The sequence below is a fragment of the Lactuca serriola genome, chromosome 4 (assembly GCF_051521515.1).
Source record: "Lactuca serriola cultivar US96UC23 chromosome 4, Lser_US96UC23_V15, whole genome shotgun sequence".
NCBI classification, from domain to species: Eukaryota; Viridiplantae; Streptophyta; class Magnoliopsida; order Asterales; family Asteraceae; genus Lactuca; species Lactuca serriola.
This window is the reverse complement of record NC_136411.1, coordinates 375,676,737-375,696,295: the sequence shown is the minus strand read 5'-3', so window position 1 is coordinate 375,696,295 and position 19,559 is coordinate 375,676,737. Positions and strand designations below refer to the sequence as shown.

Below are 19,559 nucleotides of genomic sequence, written 5' to 3'. Positions count from 1 at the left end.
TGAACAATGGCTCGTTTAGATACAGTGACCTCGCCACCCTTCTTAAGCCACTGTAGCTTGTAAGGCTTAGGGCAATTTTCTGTTTTCAAAGCCAACCTTTGAACTGCTTCTTCATATAAGGTTATCACAACTTCCTGAATCAATAACAAAAGTACAAACCTTTCCCAAAATAATACATGTCGACTGAAAGATGTTGTGTTTGAGCCAATTATCACCAACAACTTTTGGTGTAAAACAAGACCGCCTTACCACCAAATTTACCCCCACATCTCCAGTTACAACTTCCTCTTCGCACTGATGCTCTTCGTCATACACAGGGAGATCTTCGTAATTTTCACCGGTATCATCATTTTTCCAATCATCTTGCTCAGCAAACAAATGGCATTTTCTGGACTAAAAAATGGGTAAGTCCACTTTGGGGACTTATCTAGACGTGCTCCTTGCTCCAAGTTTCGATTTGACTGGTCATAGGCCGAAAACGGAGATTCGTAGCGAAAGTTATGGCCATTTCCGTGAAGCCCCTTTGGTCACACGATCGTGGGCCTCTAGGAACGAAAGGGTCGGATCCTCCACACTAGGGCCTGCATCAAAACCATAAGTGTTATTTCTCTCATTAACTCTATCCAAATGCATGATGCCATGCAACCCAAATGGACCATGTCGGGTCGGGTCAAGTACATTCCAAATATAGTTATGGACTTAGACACCTTATCCAATAGTCTCCCACTTGGATATGTCCAATTACTATATCTGTAAATATGACTTCAGGAATTGATCAGCAATCGTAGCTCTTTCAAGGTCTCTCAGAACTGAGAAGATGATGATGCACCATTTAATATAAGTGATCATATAATCCTCTATACTAGATATCAACCGGATAAATACATGGACCAATGTCTTACTTATTGTCCAGCAGTCTGTTTCCCGATTTCCGATTTGTTTGACAAAGAACTTAATTGAACACCTCAACTAAGTTTTGACCAGGCCCGTTACATAGGTCAAAACAAAATCATCGAGGGGCCCATATATTACTTCTAATCCAAGAAGGAACAGATAAACTTCAACTCATATGCTTATTCTACTACTTGTTGAATCACACACAAAAGTATGTTTTATAACATCGAGTTACCAATGCGGTTTCGTACGGTCAATGCATAACCAACTCATAGACAACAAGTCATATCTCTAGGTTTGAAGACTTATATGATATTACCATCTCACGGTCACTCGAGATAAATTCCATGAAGTTATACTAGTGAGCGTGGGTTGAATCGAATGCTCAGAACTTATGAGAACTCATGAGTGTCGTAGCCATGTCCAACAACTTAGACCTCTGCAACCATCTCATGACAGTCTTGATTCATACCTACTTCCAACATATGACCAACTATGGAGATTCGAATAATATGATATACCAAACATAATCATTCTAGAAGTAAAAACATGCAAAAAGAAATATAGTAAACGATTGACAAAAGATAGTAACACTTTACTCATAAATAAACACAACTTTTATTCATCATCAAATGTCAATTACACTTTACAAATTTAAAAATTATCTAACTACTAAAACTAATATCATCCTTCAAACCTATGCTCCGAGCATGCTGGAGATGCTTAGCCCAACTCAGTCCCTTCGTGAGGGGATCTGCTGGGTTCTCATCCGATGATACCCTCTTTGCCACAAAGAGTCCATCTTGTATTCGATGTCTGATGAAATGGTATTTTCTGTCGGTGTGTCTAGATCTCCTATGATCCCTTGGTTCCTTGGCTAAGGCAACTGTGCTTTCACTATCACAGAAAACTTCCATTGGCTCCTTTATAGCTGGTACAACTCCAAGGTCTCCAATGAAGTTCTTCAGCCATATCGCCTCCTTTGCTGCGTTGCTTGCTGCTATATACTCTGATTCGCAAGTTGAATGAGCCACTGTCTCTTGCTTGGAACTCTTCCAAGTGATTGCTCCTCCGTTTAAGGCAAAGACCCAGCCTGAATCAGAGCGGAAATTATCCCTATTAGTCTGAAAACTAGCATCACTATACTGTACAACTCTCAAGTCATCACTCCCATCGAGGATAAGGACCCAGTCCTTAGTCCTCTGCAGGTACTTGAGGATATTCTTTATCGCAGTCCAGTGAGCCTTGCTAGGGTTCCCCTGATATCTGCTAACCATGCTCAAAGCAAAGGCTACACTAGGTCGAGTGCAGGTTATAGCACACATGATCAAACAGACTTCACTTCATGTAGGGTTGGGATGTCATTTCCTATGAGTAGTATGTCATCCACATACAGTACCAAAAATCTGACTATACTCCCACGAGCCTTGACATAGACACAAGATTCATCTTTACTCCTCGAAAATACAAATTCTTTGACTTTCTTGTCAAAGAAAAGATTCCATCTGTGAGGTTCCTATTTCAATCCATAAATGGATTTCTCGATCTTACACACTCTATTAGGGTATTCTGTACTGACAAAACCTTCTGGCTGACTCATATAAACATCTTCAGTCGAACTTCCATTAAGGAAGGCAGTTTTGACATCCATTTTCGATATTTCATAATCATGAAATGCAGTTATGGCAAACAGAACCCTAATGGACTTAATCTTTGCAACTGGTGACAGGGTCTCATCATAATCAACTCCCGGAGTTTGAGAAAAGTCCTTTGCAACCAGCCGCTCCTTATATGTGTGTACATTACCATCCATGTCGGTCTTTTTCTTGAAGATCCATTTGCACCAAACTGTCTTACGACCTAGTACATTGTCAACCAAGTTCCATACTTGATTGTCATACATAGACTGTATCTCATTGTCCATTGCCTCGCAGACTCGGGGCCTGCCATGGCTTCCGTGTAACTGTTAGGTTCATCAAGACTTACTGATGTTGCATCAGTGTTAAGTGTCTCACCTTCCGCAGTAATATGGAAAACATAATAATGCTTATGTGCATTCCTAACCCTTGTGGAATGCCTCAGAGGTACAAACTTGTCAATTGGCTCAACATGAGTTCCCTCCTCAGGTTGAGTGCTAGGGTTTGAAGTTCCTTCACCACTTGACTCTTGAATTTCTTCAAGGTTAATTTGCCTCCCATTGTTTCCTTGGCTTATGAAATCTATCTCTCGAAACACACCCTTCCTTGCTACAAAGACCACATTGTCACTAGGTCTGTAGAAGAGGTAACGAAAGGATTTATGTGGGTAGCCGATAAAAATCCATCTCTTACTTCGAGGTTCGAGCTAATCATGAGTCTCGCGCCTCACGAAATCCTCACATCCCAAAATATTGATGTGGATAACCCCAAATCTTGATGTGGTCTAGTTTGGGAACTTTACCAGTCCACATCTCATGAGGAGTTTTGGCAACTTTCTTTGTAGGGACCAGATTAAGGATATGGGCAGCAGTCTCTAAGGTATACCCCCAAAATGAGATTCGTAGCGAAGCTCGACTCATCATGGAACGAACCATATCCAACAAGTTTCGATTACGCCTCTCAGCAACACCATTCAACTGTGGTGTCCTAGGAGGTGTCAATTGTGAGATAATCCTACATTCCTTAAGATAGTCGAGGAACTCTGTACTAAGATACTCACCACAATGATCAGCTCGAAGCATCTTAATGTTCATGCCTAATTGATTCTTAACATCATCTTTAAACTCTTTAAACCTTTCAAAAGTTTCTGACTTATGCATGATTAAATAGACATATCCATATTTGCTATAATCATCAGTAAAAGTCAGATAATAACGATTAACATCCCTTGTGGCAGATTTGAAGGGTTTACACACATCTGTGTGCACTAGATCCAACAAACCTTCACCCCTAGCACAAGAACCAGAGAAGGGTGACTTTGTCATTTTTCCAAGTAAGCATGATTCACAACTATCATCTGACTTTAGGTCAAATGACTCCAAGACTCCATCCTTTTGGAGTTGGCCTATGCGTTTCTTGCTCACATGTCGAAGACGACAATGCCATAAGGATGCTTTATCCAAGTTATTATTATCAAAAGAATCAATACACAACACATTATTTCATAGATTATCTACAACAGATACAGCTTCATACACACGATCACAAGATAATGATTTAAAAAAAATAACATTATTAAAGAAAGCATTTATTCCACCAATTTCATTATCAAAAGAAAAGGTAAGCCCTTGTTTGTACAAAGCATGAAAGGAAATAATATTTTTTGCCATTTCTGGCGAATAACAACATTTATTCAAATCTAAAGTAAACCCACTACTTAGCAACAAAGAATAAACTCAAATCTTGGTGACAGGTGAAGCTTTCCTATTCCCTATGATCAAGTTTATCTTTCCATGCTCCACATTCTCACTTCTTCTTAGTCCCTGCAAATCAGAACAAATATGAATACCACAACCGGTATGAAGGACCCAAGAGTTAGAATAGGGTGAGTTATTAGATAGAATAGTGTAAATACCTGCATGGTTGGGTTTGACTTTCCCATCCTTCAGATCTTGTTGGTACTTTGGGCAGTTCCTCTTCCAATGCGACTTTTCATGGCAATAGAAGCATTCAGCCTCATTTGGGTCAGAAGGAGTGACAAAAACTTTCTTGGTTCCACTTGAAGAGGAGCCATCAAGGGTCTTACCCTTGGTACCCTTCGAAGGGCTCTTCCTCTTCTTCCCTCTACCTTTCCCGATTGCCAGGATAGGGGCGGAGTTTGGAGTGGTAGGAGTGGTAGTGTTAACAACCGACTTACCTTTAAGACTTGTTTTTGCGGTCTTTAGGAGTCCTTGAAGTTTGCTGAGTGTGACTTCTTCCTTATTCATGTGGTATGTCATGCAGAATTGATCATAACCTGAGGGTAAGGAGTGCAAAATGATATCTTTTTCAAGCTCCCCGGGAAAGTTCACATTGAGCTTTAGCAACCGATCCACATAGCTTTCATTTTCTGCATGTGGCTCGTGACAGATTCTCCATCCTTCATCCTGGTTGTTATAACGAAGGAGAATATTTCATACCGCTCTTGATGAGCACTCTGATGGTATCTTTCCATCATATCTTGGTTCATCTCAAAAGGGTAGTAATCCTCATAGGACTTTTGGAGTTCAGATGTCATGGTGGCCATCATGATGCATGCCACTTTGGTGGCATCTCTTTCATGTGTCCGGAAGTTAGCGATCTCCTGGGGTGTAGGAGTGGAATCATCGATCTCCTTTAGCTCGTTATCGAGGACATATTCCTTGTCCTCGTAGCAAGTCACCATCCTGATGTTCCGCACACATAAATTTGGAACCATCGAAGATGACCCTCCCACATAGGTTCATGAGGGAAAAGGAGCCAGTAGGGTTTGAGCTAGCAACAGTGTTGTTGGAAGACATCTAAAAAAAAGAACAAGTTTAGTTTAGATATAAAGATAGTCCTTAATAAAAAAAACCCAAATGTAATATTAAGGCTAGGATCCAATCACAATATATCATAACATAGAAGAGGTATGTCGTAATCTAAGCTATAACATATATGAAAGGTAGGTGAATGACGATTCACCAATTTCCACCAAAAACCGACATATAAATTATTAGGTTTTAATTGGTTCTTATAAATTCTTAGATTCTTTTGAGATTCAATGAACTTTTCAAAGGCATGTTTCAATCTCGAGTGTGCCCACCAAGTTTTGTGACTGGGATACCAAGGATCACAAAACGAGGTGTGAAGTAACCATGCAAATTACTTGGTACCCACAAAGTTTACCACTCAATCGATGTGCCGGTTAACCACATGTGCTCCACCAACCTATAATAAACTTTAAGTCACCCTTTACCTACCTTGTTAACTCCAGGTTAGTGTGCCGGTTAACCACACACACTCCACTAACGACTAAAACAAAGTTTAAAGTGTAATTTCATGGATTAACACCTTATTCACATTTTCCTAAAGTAAATAAGATTGGGAATTTAATAAAACATTTAGTTACTTTATAATATTCATCATACTTTTAATGAGAATTTACAAGTCCTTGTCCTACCCGTTTGGGTAACGACCCTCCACCGATCAAGAGAGATGACTTTACATGTTCCAAAACTTGAGGGCAAGTTTTGTAACTTTCAAAACTTTTCATCTTTCATAACTTATGAGTTAATGGATTAATAAAATGAGAGACTTTTCATTTTATGTAACCTATGTGTTTAATAATGGACTTTAAAAGTGTGACTTTTGGTAATCCATAGCTTGAGGACAAATTATGGATTCCATTACAACACATAATGATCAAGAACTAAACTAACAAGAAAGTTACAAATAATTCCTATGATCTTCTAAACTCATAAGTTCATGAACATGCATATCAACAATTTCAAGAATCATAAACTTAACCATGTGAAACTTGAAATTTTGAAAATTGCTATCGAAAATGGATTAGCATAACCATTACACCATCTAAAACAAGTTTTATAACACCAAAACAGTTTAGGGTAATGTTTCTAGTCCATTTCTAGCAGCAAAGCTCCAAAAACTGCTCACTGGATGACAAAATCGTCGAGTTCATCAAGGAACTCGTCGAGTTCATGCATTAACACATAAACTCGTCGAGTTTTCTTGTCTGTTTTTTTGGCTTTTGAAAAACAAGTTTGCATCAAGTATTTAACAAACAAGCCTAGGCTCTGATACCATTGATGGGTTATTAGCATTCTAACACCCCTAAGTGTACATGCAACCCTAGAAAACCTTGGATCTATGTTTGTCTAAAAGACATTCAAAATATGATTTCTAAGGTTCATAATCCTATCAAGCATACATGGGGATCTTTTAATCTAAAAGATGGCTAGAATTACATACCTTGTAGTTAATTTGATTCCTTGAAAACCTTGAGAGCCTAGCACCCCAAGTGTGATTCCTCAAATATTTCACACAACACCAAATGCTTTGTAATAACCTTGAGAGAATGTATAACACGTGCAAAGTCAGCTATACCTCACTTGTTCTTAGTGTAACCGATTTTGGTGTGCATCATGTTCTTTATAAAGTGTGTTACATCTAGGGTTACTCCATGTAAACCCTAATGTGGCATGACTCTTCATTTCCATGACCCATGGGTTTATTACTCCCATGGATCATCCGTGGAGCATCCTATGGGTTTAACCCAACTTGATAATACATGGAGCCTTTAGCCCACTATACAAGTTATGGATGATTTACATAATCAACCCATATGTTTAATTACTTATCTTTTGATCACTTAATTAATTCCAAATTAATGCTTGATCAATACTATTTAAATAATATTATTAATATATTAGAACTTATAATATATTAATAAACCACAAGTGTTATTTCGATCATTAAGTCTATCCAAATGCATGATGGCATGAAACCCAAATGGACAATGTCGGGTCGGGTGAAGTACATACCAAATACAGTTATGGACTTAAACACCTTATCCAACACCAACTCCATGACCACCCTCTTTTATATTGGCTAAAATTCTATCCTAACAGACCCAATGCATTTTTCTTTCGTCCAACTTTACACCCTAACAAAACCTAGCTCGAAGAGCCTCCAACGAATTGAGGGCAAAGATCGGAGCCGAAAAGATAGGCATCAGATGACTACCCAAAATCCCAATAACCGACTTAATCAAGGTAAATTTTCCACTAAAGGAATGACACTTGGCCTTCCAACCCGATAATCTAGTTTGAAACCGATCTAAAATTGAAGACCAAGTTGAGACTCGAGACATATTATGAGCTACGGGTACTCCCAAATGAACAAAAGCAAGATAGTATGGGGCACAACCTAATCTACAAGCCACCCCCTCCACTTGAGAATAAGGAACACCCGCTGAAATCAATTTAGTTTTATATACATTGATTTAAAGACCCGATGCTAGATAAAAACAACAAAGGATACGAATAATGCAATTAGCACTCTCAAGATCCCAAAGGGAGAGCAAAACGACATCATCTGCATAGAAGAGATGTGACATATCAATCCCACTAATAGTAATTTGCATGGTACTTCTTTGCTAGATGAGCTTTATAAAAAGATACATGGAGAACCTCCATCGCCAGGATAAACAAGAAATGAGACAAGGGGTCCCCTTGGCTCAAACTTCTCTGAATCTGTAATTCACTAGTAGGCGACCCATTAACTAAACCGAAGCCGTAACCATTCTCAGCAGTTTCATGATCCAGTAACACCAAATCGAACCAAAGCATTTTCATGATTCCCAACAGGTATTCCCATGACAAAGAATCATAATCCTTTTCAAAATCCACTTTAAAAATCATAAGTGGATTTTTTGAAGACTTACTCCAAGATACCACCTCATTTATGAGAAACGGCCCATCTAAAATTTGTCAACCTTTAACAAAGGCAGAGTACTCCAAGCTAACAATAGAAGTAATAACCTCCAGCAACCTATTAGCTTATAATTTACTAATAATCTTATATTGTCAACCTATTAGACTAATAGGCCTATAATATCTAATTGTCTTCGGGTCACAAACATTGGGAATAACAGTAAAGAAAGAGCCATTGCATCCCTTTAGAATCGAATTACGGTTGTAAGAATGATGAACAAAAGCTACCACATCATCAATAATAAAATCCATGTATTTCCTCAAAAAGATAAAAGAAAAACTATCTGGGCTCGGAGCCTTGTCTGAACCACGGTCCTACACATCCATTTTAATCTCATCACGAATAAAAGGAGCCTGAAGAAACTGAACTTGATCCTCCGAAATCCTAGAAAACAAATCAGCATTAGTATTAGGATGTATACCTCTCTTCCTAGATAATAGATTTTTATAGAACTGTAGGAATTAATTCTTAACCCTTCCTAAGTCATCAACCCAAAAGACCATTAATCAGAACACCACTAATAGCTAACTACCACCTCTTCTAATTAATAGTTCCATGAAAGAAACCTAAATTCTCATCCACCTCTATACCCCACTAAACTTTCGGCTTTTCGGCGAGATTAACCTTAAAAAGGTGATCCAAATCTGTCAATCGTTTGAGGACCAAAACTCTCTATTCTCTAAGATCAGTGGTGCCATCATCTAGCATAAGAGTAGCATCAATCGAATCAATCTTATCATGTAATAACTTTGACTTGGTAGTCAACCAGTCTCAAGCGCTAGAATTCCAAGCCCGAAGATTAGATTTAGGAAGTTGAAGTTTCTTCTTAAAAATAACCCAAGAATTATCAAAAACCCCTATCAAAAGATAGTACCCCAAGAATCGCAGATTGTGTCATCAAAACCATCCAAAGCAAACCAAGAATGAAATAAGCGAAAAGAAGATGGCCCATAGTCAACACAATGCTCCATCAAAAGAATAGGACGATGATATGAAATCTTTTTCTCTAGAACTATCCCTGTGAGATGAGGGAACGATGTCATTATACCATCTGAGACCAAGAACCAATCCAATCTATTGAACTTCGACCCCTACTTATCACTCCAAGTAAACCGTGGACCACCCAATGGAACATCAACAAAATCAAATTGACCAATGAACTAATTACAAATGCTAGCTGGGGTAGGGTGAAACCGAAAACCCAATCTTTCCGACTCATCCTGTACTTCATTAAAATTCCCCATTAATATTGTACCTAACCTTCTTTCCTACTTCCATAGTTCTGTATGTTTCATTAAAAAAAGTTTGTCTATTAATCGAGCCATCTAAGTTCGTTTCATTTCCCCTAAATATTCTATTTGAGAAACATGGAGGGTGTGATAGTAAATCTCCCAATGTTTCAATTCCCGACATACGAGCGTAACCTCCGGTGAAACCAACCGAAACCAATCCCTTTCCAAAATTTGTCGCATCATGTGGGCCAGAAAATTCATGTTGGGCAGGAACAAAAATCGTAGCAGCAACTATAGACAACTTATAAGAACCAGTTGACAGACTTGCTTCCAAAATAGGGGTTTGTTTCAGCATCCACTACCACTACTGAAACAATGGCAGTGGACGCTCCTACAGGGGGTAAGGTGATCGATACAACATGATACGGAGGGAGTTTCTTTCCCATATTTCCCCTTGGTGTCATGCATTGGTTTTGTTAATTGCTTACCGGAACGCCAACTATAACCCATAGGAATATTATTTTTAACCTCTTATGCTTTCATTTTCTCCATTGTGTCATAAATACCAGACGGATCTGATGAGATATCTTCATGTCCACTCAAGGAATAGTTACCTTCACCATTATCTAGATTATCCTTGATCTAACTACCGTCAAGGTTCTCTTGATGAACATCACAGATAAAAGGAGTCCAACCTGGAGCTTCATTAAATCTAACTTTAAACAAAATTCCATCCACCCGGACACTAACCGCATCATAAATAATATTCTGAAGAGTAGTCAAAACACATATTCGGTTCTTGTAAACATCTTCCCTAAGAGAATCATCTAATTGGGCTATTACACCCAACTTAGGAATGATTTTTTTAAAGAATCCTTGCTCCAAGAACACATATAGGCAAACCTTCAATCTCAAGCCAGTCAATACGTTCTAACGGGACAAATTTATGGTCCCATGCACGTTTTTCCAATAGTCAATGATCCATGACATCACTACCCATGAATTTTTACTAGCATCTTTAGATTTAAATTCAATCATAATCTATAAGACACCCACATAACTCATATCAAAACCTTCATCTTAGAAAAGCAAACGAAGATTAGGAAAGGTAGGATAATCTCTAGCCTTATCTAGACAAGCACATTTCTTATTTTCCATTATGAAATCCCTAGAAATTAGATCAGTAATCTCCTCCACTGGAACATCTTGTTTTTTCTCTTTGGAATTAACAACTTGATGAGACGGATTGTTTCCTTCTTGTTAGAAACGTGGGGTAGAAGCATATGGTTTTTGAAATCCATATCAAACATCACAAAGCTGCTAAATCATATGGTCAATATTACGTACTCTTGAATATCTTACGAATCCAAAATGTTTGCCCATGCACGATAACTTTTTAGAAATAAACATATCCACAAATTTGCCTAAACGGGCACAAACTCTCCACATATCATGGACTTAAACCGAATCAGGAAAATAAGTAACATAGAATGAACTGACTTCAAAACTTACCTGAGAATTCCTTTGAGTATGGATGCTACGCTTAACCATAGTGTTATTAGAAGCTTTTCTGTGATTTGACCAACCCCCGTCTTCCATCCATCTCGATGTCATTTGAGACTGATTACCCCTAAAGGGAGAAACCCTACCGACGTTTGCTCCCGCCTGTGAGCATCAGAAAGTTCGAAGAGAAAGAGAAAAATTGATGTGACAGTTGGTTAAATGTATTTAAGAGGAACCACTCCTATCATCCTAAGATGGGATTACTCATTTGTAGTTATCCATTTTGTCATCAGTTTTCATCATTTTAAGATTTTAACTTAGGCTGTGTTTGGCGCGCCACAGTTAGCTGATAAGCTAGCTTTTTTTCGAGCTTTTTTATATTGTCGTGTTTGGTAAGCCAAAAAGTAGCTTATAAGCTAGCTTTTTGAAAAGCTACTTAGACTAGCTTTTTAGGAGCTTTTTTAAAATTCTCCAAATACACCCCTTAATTAATTATAGAAACACATATTCTTACATGTCCTTTTATGTAATTTTATATATTTCAGCTAGCTTCTCAGCTAGTTTTATCAAACATTATTTTTTATCAGCTTGCTTTTCAGCTATCAGTTAGCTTTTTATTTAATAGCTAGCTTTTTAGCCATCAGCTAGCTTTTCAGCTAACAACTAGCTTTTTAGTCAGTCCGCCAAACATAACCTTAAAAAGTAAACGAATAAATTTTCTCGTTAAATATTCTAAAACGAACTCTATTTATAATAGTTTTAGTTAAGATAAGTTAAATATCCACAAAATTTTCTTCATAATTATCTTCCTATCCATTTGAAATCATGACAAGTGTTCAAATATAGTTAACTAGTTGTGAGACCCATGTATTACATGAGTTTATTTAAAAGAATAAATTAAATATAAAGAACAAAATATTTGAAAACTTTGAATTTATAAGAAAATAAGAAAGATAATGAATTATTAAAATTGAATTTTTTTTAATTTTTTTTTTAATTTTTTATCTTTTAAACCAGTTTATAACCCGTGAGAACCACGGTTATAAAATTAATTAAACTTTCATATTAAAAATCAAAATTTTTAATCAATTATTTTAAATAAATTATTAGTTAAGAGATTTTTTTTGTTATATAAAATTATAATAGTTGATTTAAATAAATAGGTGAAATTATATCAACTTATATTCTATATTAATTTTATTTTATTTTTTATTCTAATGTTATTAATTTAATATAATTAAAGTGAAAAAAATTTAATATTGAAATTTAAAATTTAATGTAAAGTTGAGAAATTTAAAATTTGAAATTTGAAATGGATAATTAATATGTTGGCAAATGACATGATAATAAAAGACTCTTTTAGAAGGAAAATCCATTAATGAAATTTATATATATTTATTATTACATTTGTTGTAATTATTACATTTGAAACTCTATGATAATAAAAGACTCTTTTAATCGTATATGGCATATTCTCCATCTATAAAAATTTCAAAGTAAAGCATCTAATTTACCCTTCAGCTTTTAAAACCCCTAAACGATGTCTACTCATCCGTTTACTCCCTAAATCACGCCTCTATTTTCTCTAATTTGGCATTCTTGATTTTTGAAACTAGATATCAATTCAAATTTAAAATAAACCTTCGATTCCTATATACGTTTCTCTAGAAATCACCGCTCATCTTTTGTTGGATGGTTTAACCATCGGTTTTGGTTTTGGGTGTTTGGAAGATTAATTTCCGTTTTATGTTTGTGATTCTTGCATAATTGTCTACTATATTTGGGCTTGAGGAAGAAAGTGAAAGACTCAGTTCGTTTTCTTCAGTTAGATCATCAACAACATGCTTGGTACTTCCTTGGTACGATCTTTTTATCTACTTCCTTCTCTCATAAAAGGATCCTTGTAATCAGTTTTTGATCCTAATATATCAACAACCACAATTTTGATAACCAATACCAAATTTGGAAACTTTGCAAGTTCATAAACGAAAACCTAGAGTCCTATTTTTTATCTTTACACTAACTCATGACTATTAAACCACCATCATTAGACCCACCAATAACAATTACCTCTTGATGAGGATGAAGCAATAGTCATCTTTTGTGTGATGTAAAGATAGTTTAGTTGAAAATAAGTTGTTTTTCAAATTGGGCATTTTGTTATCTTATTTCCTTATTTCAACCTTTTAGTCCGTTTCTTTACACAATTCTTCACTTTTCTTTGTCCAGATTTGGTTCATCCTTATTGATTCACAAGAAGGTGTTCGACATAAACATATCAATTTTTGAACCTCTATATGCCTTTTCAGATACATAGGGAGAAAAAACGACTAATATCAATTTTTTAATGTCGGCTATTTTAATTTTTTGAACCTCTGTTTACAAATTGCAAAATCATACATGAGCTTTAAGCTTACTACCATACAACGAATCCTTCCTTCTATAACTTGATTCCTTGATCAGCTCATTTAGCTAAAAATCATCTATATATAGGGTTTATGCCTCATATCTCTTCAAGATAATAAGTTCCTTAATCTCTAAAATCATGAAATTTATAAGTTTCTTGCTTTAGTTTGAAGTGTTAAGAAAATCTGCAAGTTAATAATCTGGAACCAACTACGGTTTTTGTAGGGGCTTCAAATGGTGAAAAAGGAAAAGATACAACACATTAGCATGTATCTCATGCCTGGTGCAACTAGAATAAAGAAACTTGACAAAAACATAAGAAATTGTAGCTATGAAGCCACAACCATAGAATTTTATCACTGCACTTTTTGATGGTTGTTTTAGGATTTGGTGTTATTATTGTTATATTTTGTTAAACAATTTCCTACAGCTTTAGTCAAAAGGATGACACCTTTTGTTGCGTGGTCCATTGGGATGCAGGGGCGATCCTCATGTCTCTTCCTCTTGTCAGTCTTTGTAAGTTAATTTGACAAGATTTTCATTTGATATAAAAGTCATTTCTTCACTAATTTTTTTTTCTTGATTTGGAATAAGAACCAAGCCCGGGCATTACAATTAGCAATTAAAATACAATTCCAAATGTATTATTATCTACTAATTCCTCATTTTAGTTAGATCCTATTTTATCCATGTATCCTAACAGAGGAGAAAATAAGAAATATAGCCATTTACTTTTGTTTGTTTCTCAAATTAGCATCTTACTTTACCTATATCTTGATATTAATTACTCGTTGTTTCCACGAGTTGTAACTTAATACTATATATAATTTAATAAAACAAAAAAAAACCATAAAATAACATGTGGAAAAAAAATTAATTTAAAAAAACCACAAAATAACATTTGACAAATGAATGAGAGTGTAACATGTGATAAAAAATATTTATTTATTAGAATAGAGATTTTATCAAAATATAAAATTGTCACCATTTTATATTGGTACGATGATAAATAACAATAAAAAGTACGAAGAAAATTTAATTTTTGAATAGATTATAATATGAAAGTTAATAACCAGTATAAATGTCAGAAAATTTTAAGTATTACACAAATTATGAGTTTACCCGATATAATCTACTAGTTGAGGTTTATTTGGAAAACACCACCATGTTAGGCTTCTGTGTTGAATCATTTAATATTTTTCAAGCATGTGACTAAGTATAAGTATTTTTTTTTCTCACAAGCAGGAAATATTATAATCTAATTTGAATTTTTATCTAAAACATGTAGGAAGTATTATAAGTACCTAAGTTGTTTTGTGGGTTTTAATTAAAAATAATTAAATTTGGAATTTATTTGACAATAGACCGTCTCTGATGGAAGAATGTCATTGTGGAGGTTGGAAATTACCTTTTGGAAATACGAGTAAACTAAAAGTTAAAACCTACAATTTTGTTTGTATTGGAGCTTTATATTAAAACAAGTTTTTTGGACAAAGAACATATTAAAAATAATTATATATGAATTAAATATTTAAAACGATAAAAAAAAGATTTTCAATGGAAAAAGGATATTTGAAGAATCAACCATTTGATTAAACGAATAACAATATATAATAAATACTACAATATGATATGCGAAGATAAATTAAAGGCTATGCAAAAATGTGTTTGGATAATTTTTTAAAAATAAGTTGTTTAATTAGTTGAATAGGTTTGATGATATGTTTTGTATTCAATTGCCGGTTCAACTTGGTATTTATTAATTTTATGTGTTTCCTATTTTCACATATATAGAATAAAGATTAGTGAACTCGTTAAAATGGAGCGAACCAACAAACTATACATCAACCAAATGTATAAGTTTTTTTAGATTAATAGACATTTCATCTCGCAACCAATCGGTAGAAGGTCATCGCCGATCACTACATGGCAAACGTCTCCAACAATTTCATCTCACAACCAAATGTATAAGCTTCTTTTAGACAAATAGACATTTCATCTCTGAAACATCTCAAAAATACGGTCCAAAAATTTCATTTTAAATCATTAAGAAAACCATAGTTATCAAACATCACATAAAAATCATAAGTCGTGTATCTCAAAATATTATAAACATTTGTCAAATATATCAGAATATAAACATCCCAGGGTAAATAAATTGTGCGGACACTACAATCATCCCAAACTCTTCCCCTTACTACCCGAAGTACCTGAAACCAAAACTGAAAACTATAAGCACGAAGCTTACTAAGTCTCCTCAAACTACCACATGCCATACACATAATCATATAAGCACATAATAACATACATTAGGCCTTGCCTACTACATCGGGCCCCGCCCGACATCGGACAAGTCTGGTATTGGGCCCACCTGACATCGGACTGAAGTCTGGTATACATATAAACGTATCAACAATGCATATAACATAAACACATAAAATATAAACATTCCTCGGGTCCCGCCCGACATCAGACTGAAATCCGGAAACATATAACATATAAGTATTCCACGGGCTTACCCCAACATCGGACCGAAGCCCGGATCATATAAACAAGCACATGCAAGAATAACAAAGACATCTAGTATACAAACGTTCGTCGGGCTTTCCCCGACATCGGACCGAAGTTCGGAAACATATAAACCTACATCGGGCTATCCCTGACATCGAACCTAAGCCCGAAACATATTAGCATATATATACGGGCCGACATTGGTGCCTTGGACCCGCTTATAAAGGAGGAAACTCACCTCGCAAAGCTGATTGTAAAATCTCACGATAAGGAATCTGTAACGGCTGCTCCAATGACTCCTTGACTATTATTATCACAATAACACTTAGTCAAATCCAAAAATCCTTCTTAGGGTAAAATGACCATTTTACCCCTGGTCAAACTTCCAGAGCTCCTCCTTCATACCCTAGAGTTGCGCCTCTGTAATTCGGTCCAGCAACGGAGTAACCACTGTCATCCTCAGACATATGTCTTGTATCGGTGCTGCCACTGCCTTGCGGCTAAGAGCATCGACCACCATATTGGCCTTCCCTAGGTGATAAAGGATCTCACAGTTGTAATCCTTCACCACATCTAACCACTAACGCTACCTCATGTTCAGATTCAGTATATCCATGAGGTACCTCAAACTTCTGTGGTCCGTGTAAAAGGTATAACCGACCCCATTGAGGTAATGGCTCCAAATCTTGAGGGCAAAAACTACATCTCGTGGCTTGAACTCGTACGTCGAGTAATTCGCCTCATGAGGCTTCAACTACATTGAAGCGTATGCCATCATGTGACCCTGTTGAATCAACATTGCACCCATGCTCGTGATCGAGGCGTCACAGTAAACCACAAAGTCGTTGATGCCCTCTGGCAATGTCAGAATCGGTGTCTCGCATAACAACTGTCTGAGAGTCTCGAAGGCTTCCTGTTGCTCAGGCCCCCAACGGAATGTCACCGACTTCTTGGTCAGTCGGGTCAGAGGAACAACGATCTTGGAGAAATACAGAAACATATAACATATAAGCATTCTTGGGGCTTACCCCAGTATCAGACCGAAGCCCGGATGATATAAAAAAGCACATGCAAGAATCACAAAGAAATCCAACATAAAAACATTCATCGAGCTTTCCCTGGTATCGGACCGAAGTCCAGAAACATATAAACTTACATCGGGCTATCCCCGGCATCGGGCCTAAGCCCGAAACATACTAGCATTCATATACGGGCCGACATTGGTAACTTGGACCCACTTATAAAGGAGGAAACTCAGCTCGCAAAGCCAATTGCAAAATCTCACGGTAAGGAATCTCTAACGGCTGCTCCAACAACTCCCCGACTATCATCATCAAAATAACAACCTAGTCAAATCCAAAAATCCTTCTTATGTTAAAATGACCATTTTACCCTAGTCAAAGTCAACATTCTTGGTTGACTCAACTCGCCGAGTTTACCCATCAACTCGCCGATTTCCATAAATCGGAAACCCTGAAATCGCGATCCAACTCGTCGAGTTCTTCACGAACTCATCGAGTTTCTCCTATCATCAGAATTGGGACTATCCAATTCCACTCGTCGAGTTTTTCCTTATACGGGCGGGGCAATTCGACCCAAATCGTCGAGCTCCTCTATAGACTCAACCAGTTCTTTAGTCTGTTAAGCCATGTTAATAGATTAAGCCCCTATCTTTCAGATCAAATCTCCATACTTCATATACACACTAGAAATGTCCTTTTAAGGGTAAAGTTTCCAACTTTGCCCACTAAAACCCTTCCTTAATGGGTTTAGCTCAAACCCTAACTCTTTAAGACCTAGATCTTGATCCAAAAGCCATTAAAACTTCAAGCCAAAGCATATAAACTGAGATCCAGGCCCTAGACACTACATGAACACGTAAAGTCTCTGACTTTCTCTCCATTCATGGCCTTTTGCAGCTTAAAAGGCCAAAATGAAACCCTAAAGCTTGCATGGGGCTTCAATGGCCATAAAGTTTGCACCATTATGCCATGAAATCCCTTCAAGGTATACTCACTTGGAACATCCATCTCCTAAGGATCAAAGTATTTGGACCAAAAACCCAATAAAAGTGATAGACAAGAGATACAAGAAATCATTAAGAAAGTTTGAGACTTTCTTACCAGAAAATGCTGAGAATGAAATGAAGTTGCTGGATCTAATATCTCATTCTTGAGTCCTCAAGCTTCTCCTTCTTCCACAACCTTCACACACACCAGATTTCTCTCAAAAGTGACTCACAAGCTCACACAATGCATTAGGGTTTCGAGATCTAGGGTTTGGGACTTGGAGGCTGTAAATGAGGTCAAAATTTGGAGGTTAAGGTGTTTAAATAGGGTGCAAAATCCTGAAAATTAGGGTTTCACTCTGCCACTCCTACTCGTCGATTTGAGGATCTTAACCCATCTAGTAGGCTTTACACTCCCGCGTCCAATTTCCATTCCTACTTGACGAGTTTGGGGCATCCAACTCATCGAGTTTCTACACAAAAATGAATAAATATTTAATTAAATACATACGAGGAACTAGGCGTTACAATTCTCTGCCACTTGTCTTGGACTTCGTCCTCGAAGTCTACTGCGTTGAATACAACTTCGGGTAGTGCTCCCTCCTCTCCTCCTCAGGCTCCCAAGTCCAATCTGAGCCCTTGCGGTACTGCCACTCCACCTTCACCAGCTTCACCCTCTTGTTCCTCAGCTCCTTTGTCTTCTTGTCGAGAATAGCTACTGGTCTCTCGATGTAGTTCATGCTGATATCAACCTGTATATCCTCTAAAGGCACAACTGTGGAGTCATCCACTAAGCACTTCTATAGTTGGGAGACATGAAAAGTTCTAAGGATCTGGCTGAGCTCTGCTGGAAGATCCAAACAGTAAGCAACCCGGCCCACCCGAGCCAAAACATTGAACGAACCAATGTACCTGTGGCCCAGCTTGTCCCGCTTCCAAAACCGGATGGCACCTTCCCATGGTGACACCTTCAGGAGAACCATGTCTCCTACCTAAAACTTAAAGTCTAACTGGTGCTTGTTGGCATAGTTTTTCTGATGACTCTGAGTAGTTTGGAGCCTGCTCCGGACCTACTGGATCTTCTCAGTAGTCTTGAGTACTACCTCCATACTCCCCATGAATCTCTGATCGAGTTCGCCCCAACAGATTGGGGTCCTACACTTCCTCCCGTCGATCGTCTCAAAGGGAGGTCGATCGATGATAGCGTGGTAGCTGTTGTTATACGAAAATTCTGCTAATGGAAGACATGTATCCCAACTGCCTCCAAAATCCAATACAGACGCATGCAGCATATCCTCTAGAGTTTGAATCGTCCTCTCAGTCTGCCCGTCAGTCTGAGGGTGGAAAGCAGTACTGAGGTGAAGACAAGTATCCATCTCTTCGTGAAACCTCTTCCAAAATCTGGAAGTGAACCGAACATCTCGGTCTGACACAACCGAAACAGGCACTCCATGTGGTGCCATTACCTCACGTATGTAGATCTCGGCCAACTTATCACCCGATATGCTCTCCTGGATCGGGATGAAATTAGCACTCTTGGTCAACCGGTCCACGATGACCCATATCGGATCT

The 19,559-nt window shown here is 37.2% G+C and overlaps 1 long non-coding RNA gene across 1 annotated transcript; it reads left to right on the top strand.

Annotated features, from left to right (window-relative positions):
• Window positions 1-12,591: 12,591 nt before the first annotated feature.
• Window positions 12,592-14,218, top strand: LOC145100777 (uncharacterized). The gene is made up of 2 exons (XR_013705247.1): window positions 12,592-12,921; window positions 13,694-14,218. It is a non-coding gene; the product is annotated as an uncharacterized LOC145100777 (long non-coding RNA).
• Window positions 14,219-19,559: the final 5,341 nt, after the last annotated feature.